Raw genomic sequence first — 18,465 nt, 5'->3', positions numbered from 1 at the left:
GTATGAATATTGTAGCACAAGACAGCTGGAAAGCACATTGTGTAATTCGGCAATTCAATCACATTTGTTGTTAGTGTACAGTACTGTACACTGTGGTTGGAGAGGGAAACTACCTCAGAGTCAAGTGGATCAAAAACAGACTATGAGAGCCAACTAAAAAAGGCTATTGTACTCAGCTGACTGAAGTGGAGAATGAAGTACTCTCCCTCAATTAAGTAAAGTGTGGTGGAGCTGATTAACCTGCTTGTTACCATAGTAACCTGAGATTTAGATTGTGAATGAATACATAAGGCTGTGGATACCTTTTATCAGACAAGAGTCTGGTGAACAGTTTGAGTGAGAGAACTGCAGGGCTGGAAGGTACTGGCACTTAATCTGTTTATGAGCCAACACTTAATTTATAAGAGGTAGTCATTACTACTGTATATGCAAGTCACCAATAATAGAATGACAGCTATGTGCTATGCTCCAATCTGCCATGTAGGTTGTGCACACAGACCTAAATACTCCAAACCCTTCATCACTGCAATTCCTCTGAGCCACCACAAAAGCTACCTGGCTTTGGGTTGGGCTGAGATCTCACAGCATCCCCTGAAATCACCAGAGTTCCTGTATGCAAAGTGCCCATGCTTTGGGCACTTGTGCACCTCATCTCTCTGTTCACTTCATTCCTTGTCTTTTGTGCATCTCAGACTAATGGATAAGACTTCATATTTATTAACATTAAGCATCTTTCACTAGCTCTCCACCCTTTTGTAGAAAAGGCCTGAGGCTACATTCTCCCCTCAGTTACACCTGTCCAATCCCATTGACTTCAGTAAGATTGAACAGGTGTAAGCAAGGAGAAAATTTGGCCCCCTGTTGTCTATGAATTGCATTATCTGTGTTCACCACTGCCTTGACTTTATGTTGCTGGTGAGTATAATTAATTTATAGTTTGTCTTATTCTCTTAGTTGTTTAATAAATAGATGAAAACAGAAGACTCCTGAGGGACTTACTCTAGTTACCTGTAATAGAAACTCCCATACTGATACAGCTTCTTCAGGAATATCACTAATACTTCCTCTTCTTTTTATCAATTCTTTATGAATTTTCATTATCTTTGGATTTTGCAGTTCTGCAGAATCACATTTCTTGTGTGCCATGACATGATTTGTTTGGAAAAAAATGGGAATACCTCTAGATTTTGAAAAGGGAGCTATCTTAAACTGAAAATATCTTCTATATGATTTTTGCAAAGATCAATATCTGCACAAGGAACACCATCAACTAGCACTTAGTTACAATAAATCACGTTGCCATAAAGATTGCTGCTTGAATTAAACAAAGACAAAATCAGGGAGTATTCAGGGAAAACAGTTGATTCTTTATAATTAACTGGGTTTCTGAGCCTAAGTTGAGGCTTACTGAACAGCAGTTACTGTTAGTCTTAGTTTACTATCTGATCACCTTCCTAATGCTTCAGCACTAAATCTATCCTTTATCAAACTAGGAATGTATGAAGCTGTTTCTTGGTACTAGCATAATCAGTCAAATGTAGGCAAACAATCAACTAAAGCAAGAAAAAAAAAAAAAAACTTCACCACAGTGAGAAAATCCCTCCAATAAGATCATCATTACTAATGCCACTCGAATCAGCAAATTTAAGGTTAATATACTTTAAGCACAATGAAAGAAATTAGAAATTCTTATATGTCTTCCATATGGGATTTTTTTGCTTTCTAAATGCTTTCCAATAGGTGCTATCATCATCCCTATCCTGGAAGTGTGTCAGAAAAAGGTACACACAAGCTAAAGATCATTCAGCAGGTCAAAGGCAGAGCAGGCTTTCCAAGGTCCAATTTAGCATGCTGTTCTCTAGGCCAAACCTATTGTACACTACAAGAAGTCAAATGAGTTGAATCCCATTCCAACATGCTCACTTCACAGACACTGAAACCTCTGCACATTCCCGTGCAGAGAAAAAAAACAAAGAGTCGGACTTGCCTAGTATAATATTTTCATGTTGTGCATTACTTAAATACTATCCATGGTTTCCTCTAAACTTCTAGCATTAATAAGCATTAATTCTAAGCAGCATTAATAAGTTTACAAAGTCAGGGTGTTGATTGATTGACAGTGCTTTTTGCTGTATTAGTGATGCATTTAGAGTAATTATTGAATGGCCATTCTGTCAAGAGCAGGCCACCCGCTCCACATGTGGCACTCTTCTCACCTTCTACTAAATTAATGTCTTTCCTCCTAGACCTATGGATTTCCTGTCAAGGAAACTATCTCCTTCTAGTAGAGATACAACAGACTGTTTTGCCAGCATTGTGCAACTTTCAGCTGATAACTAGAGTTCAATGTATTATGCATGTTCTACTGCTCTAATAAATACAGGATTGACTTGTTTACTACCAGCGCTGTTGTCTTGATTAGCACTGTGTTTCTCTAGGTCATTATTCATTGGTGAGAGGAACCTGCTTTGTTCTCCATTAATCCAACTGTGTGAAACAAACTGGATAATTTTTCAGCTTGTGTTGTTTGTTACTTAATGAGGAGAAATTGATTATTTCATTGCTATCATTAACACCCTATTTATGAAGAGCAACATCGTTTATTTTTCTACTTTGAGCAACAAATTAGAATTTCTTGTTTCTCCATGGAGATTCTGTCTCTAAAGTTACCTCACTGGGGCAAAATGGACATCCAGAGTCCACAGCACAGTGACCTGGAATAGTCTTCAAGACAAGCTCTTTGGCTATGAATTAGTCAGGAATGATTTTCCCTTTTCATTGCCGGAGTTGATACAGGTTTGGCATCTAGGATCCAGAGCTCATGCTCTCTGGTAGTTCATGAATCTCCAAAGATTCTAAACAGGAAAATAACCATGAATCTAGCCAAACTTTGAAACTCCACCCATATTTCTACAGCATCTAACAAAGAATTCCCCAGTGGAACAAAAAGTGTTCTTCAGACTGCCAATAAAGTCACAACAAACATTTGCATTTTGTTTAGTGTAGATAATAGAGAGCTGCTGGCCAAGGCCTGCTCCCCTGTCTAGGGATAAGGCTGCTCACTTGAGTACATGATGCACCAAGGCCAACCAGACCGCTGGCTATTGTCACTGTGAGGTGGGAAAAAGGAATTATAATGAGTGGGGGAAAAGCCCTGCAAAGAAGTGTCAGGAATGAAAGAGAATGGACTGAGAAATGAAGGGAAAATATCCATAGAGGAAGCAAATCCAAGTATAAAGCTGTAGATTAAAAGATTAGACATAATATTGGTAAAACACAGGCGTTAAGACAGCCACAGCTGCTGCAGGAACAAGCTGCTCAGAAGCTGGGTATAGGATAGCCCAGGTTCCCAAACACAGAGGCCCTTAGCATATTAGATCTGTAAGCACCCAGTCCGGTTATGTAAAGTGACAAGCATCCAGCATGCTCTACTTAGCCTTCCACAGATTTTAGACAGCCATTTGTGAAAACTTAGGTCAACACAGTATCCACTGTTGAGTAGCAGATATATTTCATTACCTTCTAAACATTATGGTCATTAAAAGTCAAAGATATTTTTCCACAGTGCTGCCAATATTGTGACTTGTCCACAAACCTCTGATGCCATCTTAGAAAGCTATATTCTGGGCAGAAAGGAAGCCATGGGTCTACTTCTGTTCTTTCCAATTCTTTCTGGACGTCTCTTGAACCCTGTAGAGATTAACCTAAACTTTATTACTGTTAAGTTTTCTGCTATGGTACTTACTGGAATGACCAAGCCGCTGGATGAGAACTAGCCCTCCAATTTTTTTGGCTTGTTTCTCAGTCTGCCACAACTCTGATTCTTTTCTTCATCTGTTCATCTGTGACGTAAAGCATTGTAGAGTCAACCTCTCATTGGCATTTGCATTAGATTGCCACCTCTGCTACACTGCAATTGTTTATGGCTGTGTTTTGAGGGGACACAGAGCATACTGGAAGGACCAAAAAAAAAATCTACAACAGGACCATTTCTGTAGAAGAAAAGAACTTTAACACCACACTTCTTAGTAGTCAAAATATATACACCTCACTTTAATTCTGTGAGTGTCAGCTGGAAGCAACATACCTGTAAAACTCGTCATACTTCAAAAGAAGGATGGGAACTAAAAGGAAGAAAAGTCAACCAAAAAACATCTACTTTTCCTTCAGATCTGAGAGTCCATTGAGTGCACGCTTTTGCATTGCACGAAAACACAGCAAGAAAGAGTGTTCTTGTAGCATTTCAAAGAGAAGCCAAACATGCAGAGATCACTGTATCTCATGTTACTTTGGAGAGAAGAAGGATTGTGGTGGCTGGGAGACTCCCAGGGAGCAACAGAAAGATTTTCTTAAAGGATTAACATATAGTGTCCACAGGACATCACTGATTCAGTTCACTGGCTCCCTAGAAACCTGAACTGTCCTTGGTGGCATTATGTGAGGTGACTGTTATTGAACAGGATGATATTGCTGTAAGAGTTCTTTCTTGCAGTCCTCAGAAGCACTTGTAAAGAGAATCACAGTACACTCAAAAGTCAGAAAGTTACTATGTGGAGACAGCTATCTTTTTACAGAACATACTGTATCAAGGAATCTCTGATGTAAAGCTGTCTTTGCCTCTCTTCAGCTTGTCCTAGAGGTTGTCACTTGAATAAAAGTATGATTTTGTTACAGCATGCTTTCCATCTTGTTCAGTTTTTACAGGCCAATGTTAAACTATATCTCCCATATGGTGTCAGCAGTTCATAAAAACAGAAAAGACCAGCCAATCTACAATGAATTGGTAGATACAGGAGAAAAAAAAAGCCCACAGAAATTTAATGCTAGAGGTCAGGAGAAAAGACATGAGGGAAGAGGTTGGACGATTTTATTCCCAGTTTAACTAAAACCTGCCATAGTTTTCTGGATAAGCCATTTAAGCTCTGTGCCTCATGCATGCTCTCTCCTCTGAGCACTGGATCTGAAGCAAATCCATTTTGAGAACAGAGTGAAGCATCACAGCTCTGGCCTGGCATGAATCTGCCTAATTTCTTACATGTCAAGTTAGTCTAAAGGAGGGAAGGTCCCAGTCATGACTTTGTTGAGCAGAACTTTGTTTCACTCTGTAGATATAATCTAAGACTGACCTTTTCACTCCAGTGAGGTTCTTCTTCCTCCCACCACCAAGCATCCAGCTAAGGGTTGTGAACCAGAGAGCATGAACACATATGGATCAAAAACAGAATACAGGGTACACCTTTAGATCATTACATAGACAGATTCCTTAAGTACTGCTGGAAAAGATCCTGCTTATTTTAGGGAAAATAGACACTTTCTTGCCTTCTAGTGGTGTTCATGTTCAAACAAATGTTCTTCATCCCTGTAAAGGCTACACTCACCCTGGACATGTGAATTATTTTCTCTGTATTATTCTCTATTGTTATGCTCTCTTGATCTGCAAATTCTGAGCACCTATCTCACCACTAAGCCTTCCTGAAGGAGTAATTTGTTACAGTTTTTTACAGTATCTTCTTCCTAAATAACATTTGCTGTGTTGTGCTATTCTGAGAAGCGACATTATGAAAGTGGCAACAAAGGGCTCCATGTTCAGAGAGGCTTACTAGATTCCTAATTAAATATGGTTAAAAAACACCTCAAAGAGTGCCAGATATGTAACTTTCATCCTGAAGACTCAAGGTGAGATCTGACCAGCCAGGCTCTCCCTTTACTTCACAGCATTACCAACAGTGTTGCAGCTGCAGCATGATGCTCTGACTGACAGCTTCACTGGGGCTCAGACGCATTACAGCAGTGAAAGATCTGTCCCGTGGGATCCCTCACCAATGTTCCCCTAAGCAAGTGCCTCACTGGGATCTGCAGCATCCTCTGAAATGCCACAGCTCAGCCACTGCAGCAAGCAGGAGCTGAGCATTTTGGGGAACTACATTCTGGCACAATGGAGCAAGAACCAGTATAGGGTGCATCCAAGACCTCCTCTAATGACTTAGCTGAAATGGTTTAAGAATTACCAACACAGCAGTTTGCTTCAGCTTCATGTGCCGCCACAGTGTTGCAACTTCCTTTATGTGGACTGAACCATTTTAATATAATTTAAATTTACCTGAGTGGGATTGCCCTGAAACAGTCCAGGAGGTCACACAGGATTTATTTGACATCTGATCTGTAGGCTGGATTATTCTTCAGCTATGGGGCAGTAGTCAACCAGAAGGAGTAGGTACTTATGCTACTCAGTCATATCTGCACCTGCAACTGCCCTGCTCTGCCCCCTTCATAGGAGTTAAATGTATTTTTTTCTAGATAGCTGAAAGGTAAAGGTCCTGTTTGAAATAGTATTTGAGTACTTTAGGTTTTTATTGTAAGTCATATATGTGATAGAATAGCCACAGTTCCACATAGGCAGCTACTTTTATTACTTAAATCAAAATAAATTATATATAATAAACACATGCTTTAGATATCAAAGTGGGCAAACACACCTATTCATCCATATCCAACTGATGTACTATTTTTCAGAGCAGAATCACCTCTTGAACAAATAAAGATGCTTTTAAAATGCTAAAAGCAATTAATTTTTTTCTTCTTACTGTGCATTGGCGCTGAGTGTTAAACTATTCTGTTTTCTCCATTTCTCTTTCTCTTCTAATGGAATGATCCATGGCAATTGCTACCGAGGTTGCAAATAGGTTCCCAGAGATATATAACTGTTTTTCCTGGGGACCAGCAGCAACTGGTTGGACAGGAATGGCCCTTCTCCCATTAGATATTATGCTCATCCTGCCCATAATATGCTAGAAGTCAGAGTCTCATCTAACCTAAGGGAACTGTTTCCTTTATTCATTTCCCCACCATACTGAAAACACTACAATAATATATTCTAAGAGAAATAAAAAGGTTCCTGTAGATATAGTTTGGGTTTGTTTGTGCTGCTGAAAGAGGTCAGCCCTGTTAATGGCATGTGAGAAGTACGTATACAAATGTGCTCACTGCTGGGCTATCACTAGCCTTTAATGTGTGGAGAAATCAGCAGAGACTCATATGTATGTTTTATTAATTCTTCCTCTATCTTGGTCTGTGCAGGCCTGGTGCATGCAGTTATTTAGGAATTTACATACCATTTGTTCTAAGGTTTGAGGACAGATAAGGAAATTGATGAACTACCACACAAATAAATCCAGCCATGTCTTTGAAGAGTGAAGGACTCCACATAGTCATGCTGCTGTACAGCTGAAAAACTGTGAAGGAGGATGCTAGCACCTATCAAACCAGGAAGGCGAGCTACAGCTCACAGTCACCTTATTCTGACACTGAAAAGAAGAATCACACCCAATTTCCCATCTAGCCCAATGTTTTGTTTGCTCTGTGAATTTTATAGACAAAGAGGAACAAAAAGTCCAACAATTCAGGGACATTGTCTAAAGACATATACAAAATTTTACTTCCCTTATAAATAGAGTTACTTTCTACTTGCCTAAAAAAAAAAAACCAAACCCAACACAAACAAACAAAATATCCCCACTAACAAAATCACCAGAACTCTGCAGCTTTTCCTATTCTGTTTGACAAAAGTAGAACATATTGTTCTCTGTGTAGCTTTTTTCTGGCTTGCTTTCCAGCTCAAAAGCCTAAATTGGGGAACAAGGACAAATTCTCCTAGTTTTCTAAGGGAAGCTTGGAAGAGCAGGTTTATTGCAACAGATATATGAAAGTAGGTCCCAGAATACAAGGCAGGTGATCAAGACATGGATTACAATATCAAGCAGCACAGAAATAGCAAGAGAACATGGCAATTGATTCTGAAGAAATAACTGCCATATGTGTAGGGCAATATTCATATTTCAGCTCTTAAAGTCACTCAAAGCAGTAAGCATGATCACCAGCTGCTCTGTAAGAATCATATAACAGAGAGGTATTTGAATCAGATATATGGGACTGTCCTTCATAAACCAAGTTACATTATGTTCAGGTTAGTTCCCGTATTTCCACACAGAACACCATGGGCAGAGAGCTAGATGTGTTTTTACTCTGCACATATTAAATAAACCCAATGTACAGACAACAACAGCTGCTCATGAGCCTTACTCTAGAGGAGGGAAGAGCTCAAATGTTTGCTCCCTTATTCACAAAGACAGTAAAGTGTATCAACATCTGTGAATAGCCTCTACCATCAGGAGAGTCTTTGTCGAGGATAAACTAAATAAAATCTCCATAATGTGTGAAAGATCAGTCTGATTTCTTATTCTGACAGAATCATGAACAGTCAATTAAATAAATTTTCAATGCCAGCTGTAATCTCACTCCAAGAAACTTTTCTAAAACCAAGATAGCTTCTTGATCAAGAAGACAATAACTGCATAGAATCAGGAAAAAGGTAAGGTTTACAGAATGTAGTCTTACAAAAATATAAAGGACAGTGTTTGATTGCATAGGTACATCCATGGTAGACAGTGAGTCTTATGTACAAGAGAGATTTGTTTCACATACCTGGTTCTGAAATGTATGAGGAGCAGATCTACATCCATTGGGATGTCTCATATGTAGAAGACAAAGGTAAGCTTCTTCACTATGAGCACCTCTCTTTTTGCCATGCCCCTGCAAGGCTGTAAGCAACTTGGCAAACAGGAACAGAATAGTGAGCTTCTGTCCCTACGGACTTTACCTGGAAAATTTCTTGGTGGAATGAGATTCTCTTCTCCTCAGAGGACCCTGGCCAGATGAGGCCTTTAATAACCTGTGAAATTTTGCCATCAGAAAAGACAAACCACTAGGAACTGACAAAAATAGACACCTGATTTTATGGTATGGTCACTGAGACTTACAGAGAAGTAAGTCTCTACTTCCAGCAGAAACGTCTAGATCTCTCCACAGAGGAGTCATTCTCATGCACTACCTCAAGGGGTCTGATACCAACACATGAAGAAAACAATTTAAAGTTATGTAAAAAACTTAGCCCTATCCTATTACATGTCATGGCTCAGTTGGGACCAAGGACACAAAATGATAGCTTCACTGCCTTCTGGTTATACCACACTTGTGGCAGCAGGAACTAACATCCGATAATGCCACACTAGTCTACACCATGGGTGTCTCTAGAAGGATGTAAAACCTTGACACAGCATGATATATGCCTCCAGTGAATCAAATTCTATTCTCAGGTGGGAGGAAATAAACTCAGAGTAATTACATATGGATTCACATCAACACCAGTCCCGAAAGCAGATTTTGACTGTATCTTCCCTATCTGATTTTACTAATGACTGATTTTTTTTAAATGAGCCACACGTAAATCTCCCATCAGTGCAGAAAGAACTCTGCACACGTTGGCACAAAATAGGATCTTTTCTGCTCAAGTTAGCAGTGGTCCTGCTGGACAGGGCTGAGCTGAAGTTTCCTGGAATCCTAGGCAAAGGCGAGGATCACTATGGACTCTAGGACCCAAGCAATTCACCCTGATTAAACTACTTACCTTTGGGAAGGTAGGGCCAATGGTGCTTAAAGCAGGGTGAGGCTCAACGTTTTGCTGACTGCTGTTGAAATTGGTAACAGACTTTGCATATTATATCACCAGTTTTTTTTGGTTGTATTTCACACGCGGTGTTTTTCTGCTTTTGACTTTGAGGTGTGAGGGGGAAGGCTCTAATCATATGGCCTTGTGCAGATGCTCCATTTGCATTTCTATTAATCCAGGCCCTCCTGGAGACGTTTGAGCATAGGCACAGCATGCTCTGCGTTTGAACTTGTGAGAACCCACACCACTGCTTAATAACTTAATACATATGTATAGCCTCCTTCAGCAGCCCACTAGGAGGCAGAAGCAGGGGGAGGCGCTATTAGTGCATAGGCTGCAGGGCTCTATGTAAATGCATTTTGACAGGGAGGATAACTTGCTGAATAAAGAACCCAGCTCCTTAGTGCTGGGCTGGTGCTGATTTAGGTCTGAAAACTTGTTTTACCAGAATTTGTACAAATGAGAGCTCACATGGATCTGCTGGAGAATGTTTAAGGTATCTTAGCAACTTTGCTCGCAGCACATGACTGTAATGACACTTTCCACACAAACCATCTTACAGAAACAAAAAATACATCTGAGTCTTTGTTGCTCTCTACTTTTACCTTTCCTGAACACATCTCTTCAGAAGGATACCCAACCCTGTCCCAGTAAAGTGCCACAATAACCACAATAAGTGGCAGTATCACCATGTTTGAAGTGAATAGTTAATGACTTAGAGCAGCAACCTCTAGATACAATTGAGCTGAGATCTCTTAATAAAAGCCAGCTTTCATTGGAAAACAGAGTCAAAAGGGAAAGTTTTTTTATAGAAGATACACTCTGGAGCCCATTTCTGCAGAACACTAGAAAGAGGAGAGGTAAAAGTCCCACAGATGTCAGCAGAGATGGGTGTAGACAGGGCATCAGGGCTGCCACCATAGCATGCCTGCAAAGCCTGTGGTCTGTCAACCCCTGCAAAAACCCTCCAACCCAAACACACCCTTATCAATGCAGAGCCACCCAAAACCACTGCCAGCCACATTTCTGCTACTTCTCCCTGGAACATCCTCATCCAATTCTTAATCTGAAAGAAGCCAGATAGGGATCTGAACAGGGCTTGACTTACATCCAGTGAGAAGCAACAGGTGGGAGAAAGAAGGGAGAAAGGACTGATCCTGAATGTCTCCTTTTTTTCTTCTCAAAAAGTTACACCGTTTATTTTGATGTAAAATAAAAACTAAACACCCCTCAAATTTCTTCTCTCCTACCACTCGCCCCACCATAATTCCTGCTTTCCAGCCAGCTCCAGCAGATGAAAGCAGTTAATGTGAAACTCTCTGCAAGGACAACACCATAATTTTCCTACACTTAAAAAAGAAAGTATCCCTTACTCTCTCCACACCCAACACACCTCTGAAGTCCCCATTAAAGTCTTCTCTATACAGGGCTTGCTCACAGTAAATTTACATCAAATTCCAGGAAGAGGTTCCTAGCTGTCCCATACTAAACAAACTGGCAGAAGCGAGGGGAATACCAGCCTCCAGGACTGACAGTGGCTGCAGACAAACAGCCACACAGGCAGTAACTGATTGGGCTGTAGCCTTTAAAGTAGCAGTGACAAATGAAAAAATGACATGCTGAAAACAACACTAAGAGAGGAGAAGAGCCCAGGTCTGAGAGTCAATCTTAGTCCATCAGGTAAAGAGAATAGATACGCATGGGGATAATTGGTGATGAGACACTTGAAATTAGGTGTATGATAGGTCCCCCACTGCCCAGCCACATTCATTTTTCCTACACTCAATGAGCACTGATGGGCAGGGGTGAGCTAAGAATATTTCTTAAACCTTTGCATTCACCTGTCACATTTCCATGACTCTGTCTATTCCTCACAGACACACAGACAATTGCCTTATGCAGGCTGTCACCCACACTGCTTCTCTGCGGATGTGTGGCTGCAGGCAGAGCTCGCGGCACAGGCCCTGCTCATGTTCCCACAAGTCTCAGCAAAAGAAAACAAAGCTCAGCCTGCCTGCGTCCATGTCCATGTCTTCACACCAGCACCACGTGTTACTTTCAGCAGCCCAGCACAGCAAATGAAATGGGGGCCTGAGACATGGCAGGATGCCCAGTTTCCAGCCAGTGGGGAGCTCTGGGGGCTCTCAGGGATGAAGGGCAAGGGTAGCCCCAGCCTGGTCTCACCCACACCTGTGAGAGGATGTGACAGATTAAATCCCAGGCTGATGAGCAGTGGTAGATGGCTGTTCCTTCACATTGCCACCCATGTCAAAATTGCACATTCTGACTTCTCTCATCTCAAAGCCCACAGATACAGGAGGAGGGGGTGGGTAGGAAGGCTGGAAGCCCACAGGCCAGGCTAGGTACACTGGTTTGAGTGGAGCAGTTCAGGGTGCTCTGGCCACCGAAGCCTACAGGGCCACCACAGTGTGCCACCACGCACGCTGCTCCCAAGGATGGGCGCTGGCCCCTGCCTGCCTCACACATCCTGGGGATGGGCACTGGCCCACCTCACGTATGCCAGGAGGCACAGCCAGCACACGTTCTGCAGGGCCAGCACCCCACTCCTGGGCTTGGTGCCAGGGTCCCAGAAGAGTAGAAAGTAGCCAGACAGTATTAGGCCTCTTTTCCCCCTTCCAATTAGCAGCCAATGGTATGAAGTTGCCCTTCAAACTACAAGTGCCACAGCTGAAAAAGGCAATGCCCAGCCTTGCAGGGATGGCTCCTGCTGTCCCACAGAGGAGCAGCTATTCCCTCTGACACGTGCAGGCAGCAGCTCGCCTCACTGAGGCCAGCAATGCCCACTGTTCGCTTTTCTTCATGAGCTTCTTGCAAATGATGTGAACCCATACTTATTAATTTACATTAAGTTCATTTAACACCAATGAAAGAGACCAGAAGTGTCTAATGAGCAAACTGTAATGAGCTACCAGAAACTGCTAATCACGTTCAGTTTATGCATTCTTGCTTCATTCTTATAGAGTATTGTTGTAGAATAAATGCTTTGCTCTTATCTTACAAGAGGAAATAACATCTCTAGGTATTGCACCAGTGAATAACAAAGGAATGAACAAGCTTCTGGTTTTGCACTGCATATAATGATAGAGATTCTGTGAATTCTATGGACAAAGTACATGAAGAAGCACCCACAAGCACTGAAAATTTAATTAAAAGTCAGAAAGCCATTGCAATGAAGACTCAGCAGAAAGCCATTTATTTTTAAAATCTAATATATTCTTCATGACTAAAGGCTAAAGCACACGCTGACTTACACATTTAGCTGTAACTGATTTAAGCTACTTGATGATTTTTTGCGCACAGGGTGGCGCTCAATTTGCAATGGAGTAAATTGGCAGAATTTAATTTGGTGGATTTTTTTAACTCTGCAAAAAGAATCCTCATTAAAACCTCACGATAGGCTGTATACTTTTTTCATCATTAACCAGCCTAACTGCAGGTAAAAGAGATACAATTATGGATTTATATAAATCCTATTGTCAATTTACAGCTCAAAGACTGGTGAGTTACCTCATTTTAAATAGGTTCTTTTTTCCCCTTAACCTTTCTTTGTTTTAATGAGGATTTGGTTTGTCATTGTCAGGGTGCTTGTTTGCAGGAAAGTTTCTCATCATGTGAAGAAGGTGTAAAGAAAAAGGATAGAAGACCTTTTACTGAATTTCAAACCCCATCACAAACCCTGTCCTGGACATTCTGTCTTTAAATATTCACCTTTTCATGAAGACAGACAGACCTCAGCTGCTTATTCCTCACTCTCTCAGCCTCACAACTGCTCTATCTCATGCTTTGGTGCTTTCCACCTTACTCACGCCCAATTTTTTCTTCTTTGCTGCACCTTATTTTAATCCCACCTCCCACCAATGCACCATTGAATTCTTTGTTCTGCCTCATTCAGAACCACCAGCAACTCCAGGTTCAGACCACACAGGCTACATAGAAAATTGACTAAAAAATGCAACTCAAATCTGGAACTCTCAAAAGATGAGGATAGCCAGTGCTGTCATTAAGAGACCCTTCTGTTCAACAGGAACCCAAGGTCCAAAACAAGGTCCCACATATTCAATGAGGCAGATTCTCAAGTGACAAGTTACACAAGTTACTCAAGAAGCTGAGCAGCTGTCCCACTAAATGTTTGTCCATTAACAGAATCACAGAATCATTTACGATGGAAAGGGCCTCTGAGATCATTGAGTCCAACTTTTGACTGAACACCACCTTGTCAACTAGACCATGGCACTAAGCATATGTCCAGTTATTTCTTGAATACCTCCAGGGATGGTGACTCCACTACCTTCCTAGGCAGTCCATTCCAATGTTTAACAACCTTCTCCATGAAGAAATTACTCCTGATGTCCAGAACTTCTAAGACTAATTAAATTTCTGGTTTTAATTCTTAGTCTCCAAGTAGGTTGACAATGTTAAGCAAGAGGAAGGCTGTCACATTTATATATTACTTCATAACAGCACCTGGAAATGCAACTACTCCTCTTGCCTGACTGAAATGATGCCTCCCCTTTCCTTTAGCAAGCTCCTCCAGCAGCTTCTGAAGGATAAGGTTGAGGACTGAAGGGATAACACCAGGAGGGAGCTACTGGCTAATGTAGTCTTCTACCAGTCTGTTACCCACACCCCCTTCATTTGAATGCTTTCAGAATTTTGCTTAGTATTTCATCACCCATCTGCATTTTAAATATCACCCTGCAACATACGAGAATGGATACAGCAAGCCAAGGGTGAAGGAATTGTTCCCATAAGTAGACTTAGAAGAAAGAAATGAAAAACACAAAGAAAAGGGATTTGTAAGAGGGTCTGGATTTTAACCTTCCTTGGGGTGAGAGAATAAGCATGGCTACTACTCTAAGCACTTAGATGTTGAAAGCTGTTGTTTTTCCTCTTTGAACTTTTTACCAGTTGTAGCAATTAAATGATAAAGTTGTCTTTAGCTCATTAGATGATGAGTTAATTATATGCCAAAATTAACCTTTGTTAAGCTCTTAATAGAACATCTTTTATCTGAGTAGCCATAGCCTGTGTTAAAATTCTTAATGATCTGGGCTAAAAAATCAATAATTTGTATGACTTCCATATATGAACTGGGAATTAAATGTATCTTTAAAATGTACTATAATGATAACCTCAAGCTGAAATTGAAATAAAGATATTCTTTGGTGATTTCAAGGACAACACTTTCACCAGTGTGAAGGCCACTAAAGAACATTGCCACTGGGGACAGCTCTCCTGCCTGCAGCACAAAGATAAATCAAGCCAAGACTAAGTCCAAGATTTTGATTTTTCAAGTATTTTTTTGCTGCAGCCCTGTATTTCACATTTATGATCCTCCTATACATATCAATGTTCAGTCAGGACTGACTGTTCTCTTCTTAAAAGTTGGAGGAGTGAATTCGTTTTGAGAACTTATATATCCCTATCAATGATCAAAAGAGTCTAATCATTCCCCCATGTAGGGAGCTGATAGATGCAGTGCCATGCTTTTCCCCATGTAATCAATTGCTAGCTAATTTGACAAGAACTCAGCAACCATTCTGTAGTTCAGGTCACATTAAGGCTTTTATGTTTAAAGAAGCAAAAGTCCTATTGTTTGGCACTTAAATTGCATATGTCTTATTGAATATTACTTTGTATGATATTAATATATGAACTGGGGAGATGTCTCATTAAAATAACATGCTCAATCTGAAGTGTCAATTATCAATAGTTTAATGCTTTTTCTTCCCTTGGATTCCCATTTGAGCCACCCACAAAAGTCTAATTTCATATATTTTCTGGTACCCACTCAGAAAACTTTAAAACTGAAGACCGGTTTTACTAATGAGGCCTAAAGGCCATTGAAATCCTTGTGATTTCAGCAAAGTTTCATTCAGAGTTATTAAGAATTATTCTCCATAACCTTGACTTATACGGTGACTATCATCTTCAGGTTCATTTTCTTTCTCTAATGCCAGAGAACATCTTCTCCTTGAGAGATGAGCAAGCCTGGCTCCCTGATGATGTTAAGCTGTGACTTGCCACAGTGTCTTGTAGCCTGCACCACACCTCAGTTAGCCTGTGTGGAAGTCTGGTCTGGGCAGAATTGAGCCAATTTTTAAGCCCCACCATTAATGCATTAATGGTTATGAATTGAGTGGAGAAAAAAAATAAAAATAACTATTACTTGCTAGTTTTTTGTCTGATAACAAGTTTAAGTATTTATGAGGTGATGAAATAGGAAGAAAATAAAGATAAGGTTTCAATTTCACAGTTAAGAATAAAAACAATGTTATAAAATCTTTCAAGCATCTTTCAGCTAAAGGAATTCTGTGCATATTTTTAACAGCATGGCCCTATTTACGACATTTACTTGCAACAAATCTGTATGGGGTCCATACATCTCAGACCTCCCAGACATGCCAGGTTGCTGGAGAATAGACTGACCTCTCACAACTTGACCTTGTAGCAGAAGGTGCCTCCTTGGGTGCTATTGCTAGGACAAGTCAATTTGAACAGATATGGCAAGGCAGGCTGAAAGATGGGAATTATCAGTCAAGATTGCTCTGCCAACAGGCACAGATCACTGCATGATAGCAGGCTGAAGGTTGTACTATTCCCTGAAGGCAGTTTGGTAAATAAGGAGGTTATGGATATGTTACTGTCAAGCATGAAGAAATTTTTGTTGATATATTCTCAGAAACTAAATTTTTTTTTCTTTAATAACCTGCAGGGCTACTCTTCAGTAAAATTACCAGTCAACTCTGACAGCCTAGGCTACAATAAGCCGAATCACACCCCAGGTCTTTAAACATTTGGTTTGCTTTTTGTTACTAGCTTGCTTTAAGTGTGCTTAGAAGAGTGCAATACAAAGTAAAACTGAATCTTTTCAGCTAATCAAAAGAGAGAAGTGATCAGAGAAAGACTACACCTGTTTAAAGATGCAAATTGATAATGCAGTTGCATATCAAAACAAGACTACTGTTCATTTTTTAAAAGTTGCAAATTACTAATCTTCAGCCTTTTTTAATAACTTATTAAAAGTTTCTATCAGTGAAATTTAACACAACACTAAACAAAAAATACAGTACACTGAGGATACATAGCCTTCTTCAGTCCCACATTTGAAATGCAGTGATCTTGGTTACCAACTCTGGCCACTTTTTCACTGCAAAAGAATCAAAATTTAAAATTGCCCTTCCTACACCTATAGAATAAAGGATTGTGTTTTTCCTTTCCCATCTCAATATGCACAAACAGGAAGCACAGCACCACAAAGGGACTTAAAGAGCAGAATCTGCCTATACCAATAACTGGGTCAGGAAGTGTTACCCTCAGAGGGAAGGAGACCACCTAGTCAGGGCGTTCTGTGTACCTGTATGCAAAGTCCTATTTTCAGTTAAAGCATTTAAGAGTCTGGTAAGGACATCAGAACACAGGAGAGCCTTATAGTTGGCCCAGAAAATTAAAACCATGGATGGCAGATCATCTTCGGATATCTTCCTTCTTGGTCAGACTAACTTAGTTTAATTTAACAAGTATTAATTAGAAATTACCTTTCTGCTCATTGGTGATCAGCTGAAAAAAGAGCCTCCATGGAATTCTCTTTCTTGTGTCTTACTGCAAGACATCAGACAAGGCACTAGCTTTCCTGCAGTGCTGAGCAGCCTGGCTCCTTCGTCCTCTAAGAAAGCAAATCCTACAATTCAACAGCAAAATCTTGAGCTGCCTTAAGAAATTTCAGCTCCCCAAAACTCTATCACACCCAGAGATGAAATCTGTTGCTCTGCTTTTTTTAACTTTTTTTTTTTTAAGCTACAGACTCCCCAGCTTCTTGCACAGCTCCTTTCGATTTAATTTCTCACCCACTTGACTAGAGACAGAATAGGAATTAGCATTGCTTTCACATCCTCCACTTCTCCTCACATCTCAGAGCAGTGATGTTTTTTGTCTCTACCAGACAGCTCCAGAACCTGACCTGGAGCCAGCTGGACAAGGCTACAGTTCTGCTCTCCAGGGGCCTGACAGTTCATTCAAAATCATCCGGAAACTGCCCACAGACCTCCGTGGCCTATAATGCCCACACCATGTGGGGCAAGCAGCCAGAGTGACTGTAACCCCAAGGCCCTACTTTGGACACCAGATATTCAAAAAGTCTGTTAGTTGCTTAATTTAATCTAAATTGCCCTAAACAATCACATTTTGATATAACTGGTGCTGGATACATTAATTTTGCTCTGAATGTCAGGCAGGGCAAGGCAGAATGGAAAACTAAATCAAGCCACAAAATGTTGATCAATCCCAAAATAAGCCATTCAAAGGACATCAGTTTTTCAACCACATTCTTTGGAGAGGTGGTGAAACTTAGAGGTGTGGGAGAAAGGCATCCCTCATGTACACTTTGTCAGGCCCAACCCATTCTTCACTGAAGCTGGGAAAGGCAGCCTCTGAACCTCAGAGCAGTGGAATGCAGGCAATGCTCTCTCCAATTTCTCCTCCAGACTAAACTAAAAGGTCCCTGCCTCTCAGTCAATCCTCTTGCTGTCCCTTTGGCCAATCTCCTCGCTAGACTGGGTAATATAATTCTGAAAAGTAACTTCACAATGAATCAGCCACAGAAAAATCTAAATTTAACCTTTGACCCTAAGCAATCACCTACACAGGGATATGAGCAGGTCCTGGTTTTATAAAGCAAAATCTCAGATTGCAGGTAAAAATACATTCTTTCATGAAAGAAATTTGCAATGATGCACTGACCAAAAAAATAAAATCAAATAAATAAATTGTTTTCACTGGGTTGTAAAACTGGTGAAAATGCAAAATTTCCTAGCTTTGTGTATAGATGAGATGTCAAGATGATTTGAAATACTTAGATGTAAGAGCAAAAAATGATGAATAACATACAACATACGTGGAATATAAACCAACGCTGCAATTTGCCTCATTTTTTCACAGAA

At 40.5% G+C, this 18,465-nt stretch overlaps 1 long non-coding RNA gene across 1 annotated transcript in view; it reads right to left on the bottom strand.

The window, feature by feature from the left end:
* The window catches only part of LOC137479413 (uncharacterized), a 40,825-nt gene extending 23,622 nt beyond the window's left edge, over window positions 1-17,203 (bottom strand). Inside the window, exon 1 of the long non-coding RNA XR_011002223.1 lies at window positions 17,065-17,203. This is a non-coding gene — a long non-coding RNA (uncharacterized lncRNA). The remainder of the gene's footprint in view (window positions 1-17,064) is intronic.
* Between the last annotated feature and the right edge of the window lie 1,262 nt (window positions 17,204-18,465).

Source organism: Anomalospiza imberbis, chromosome 9, assembly GCF_031753505.1.
Source record: "Anomalospiza imberbis isolate Cuckoo-Finch-1a 21T00152 chromosome 9, ASM3175350v1, whole genome shotgun sequence".
NCBI lineage: Eukaryota > Metazoa > Chordata > Aves > Passeriformes > Viduidae > Anomalospiza > Anomalospiza imberbis.
The sequence above is the reverse complement of the archived record's forward strand: the minus strand, read 5'-3'. Positions and strand labels throughout refer to the sequence as shown.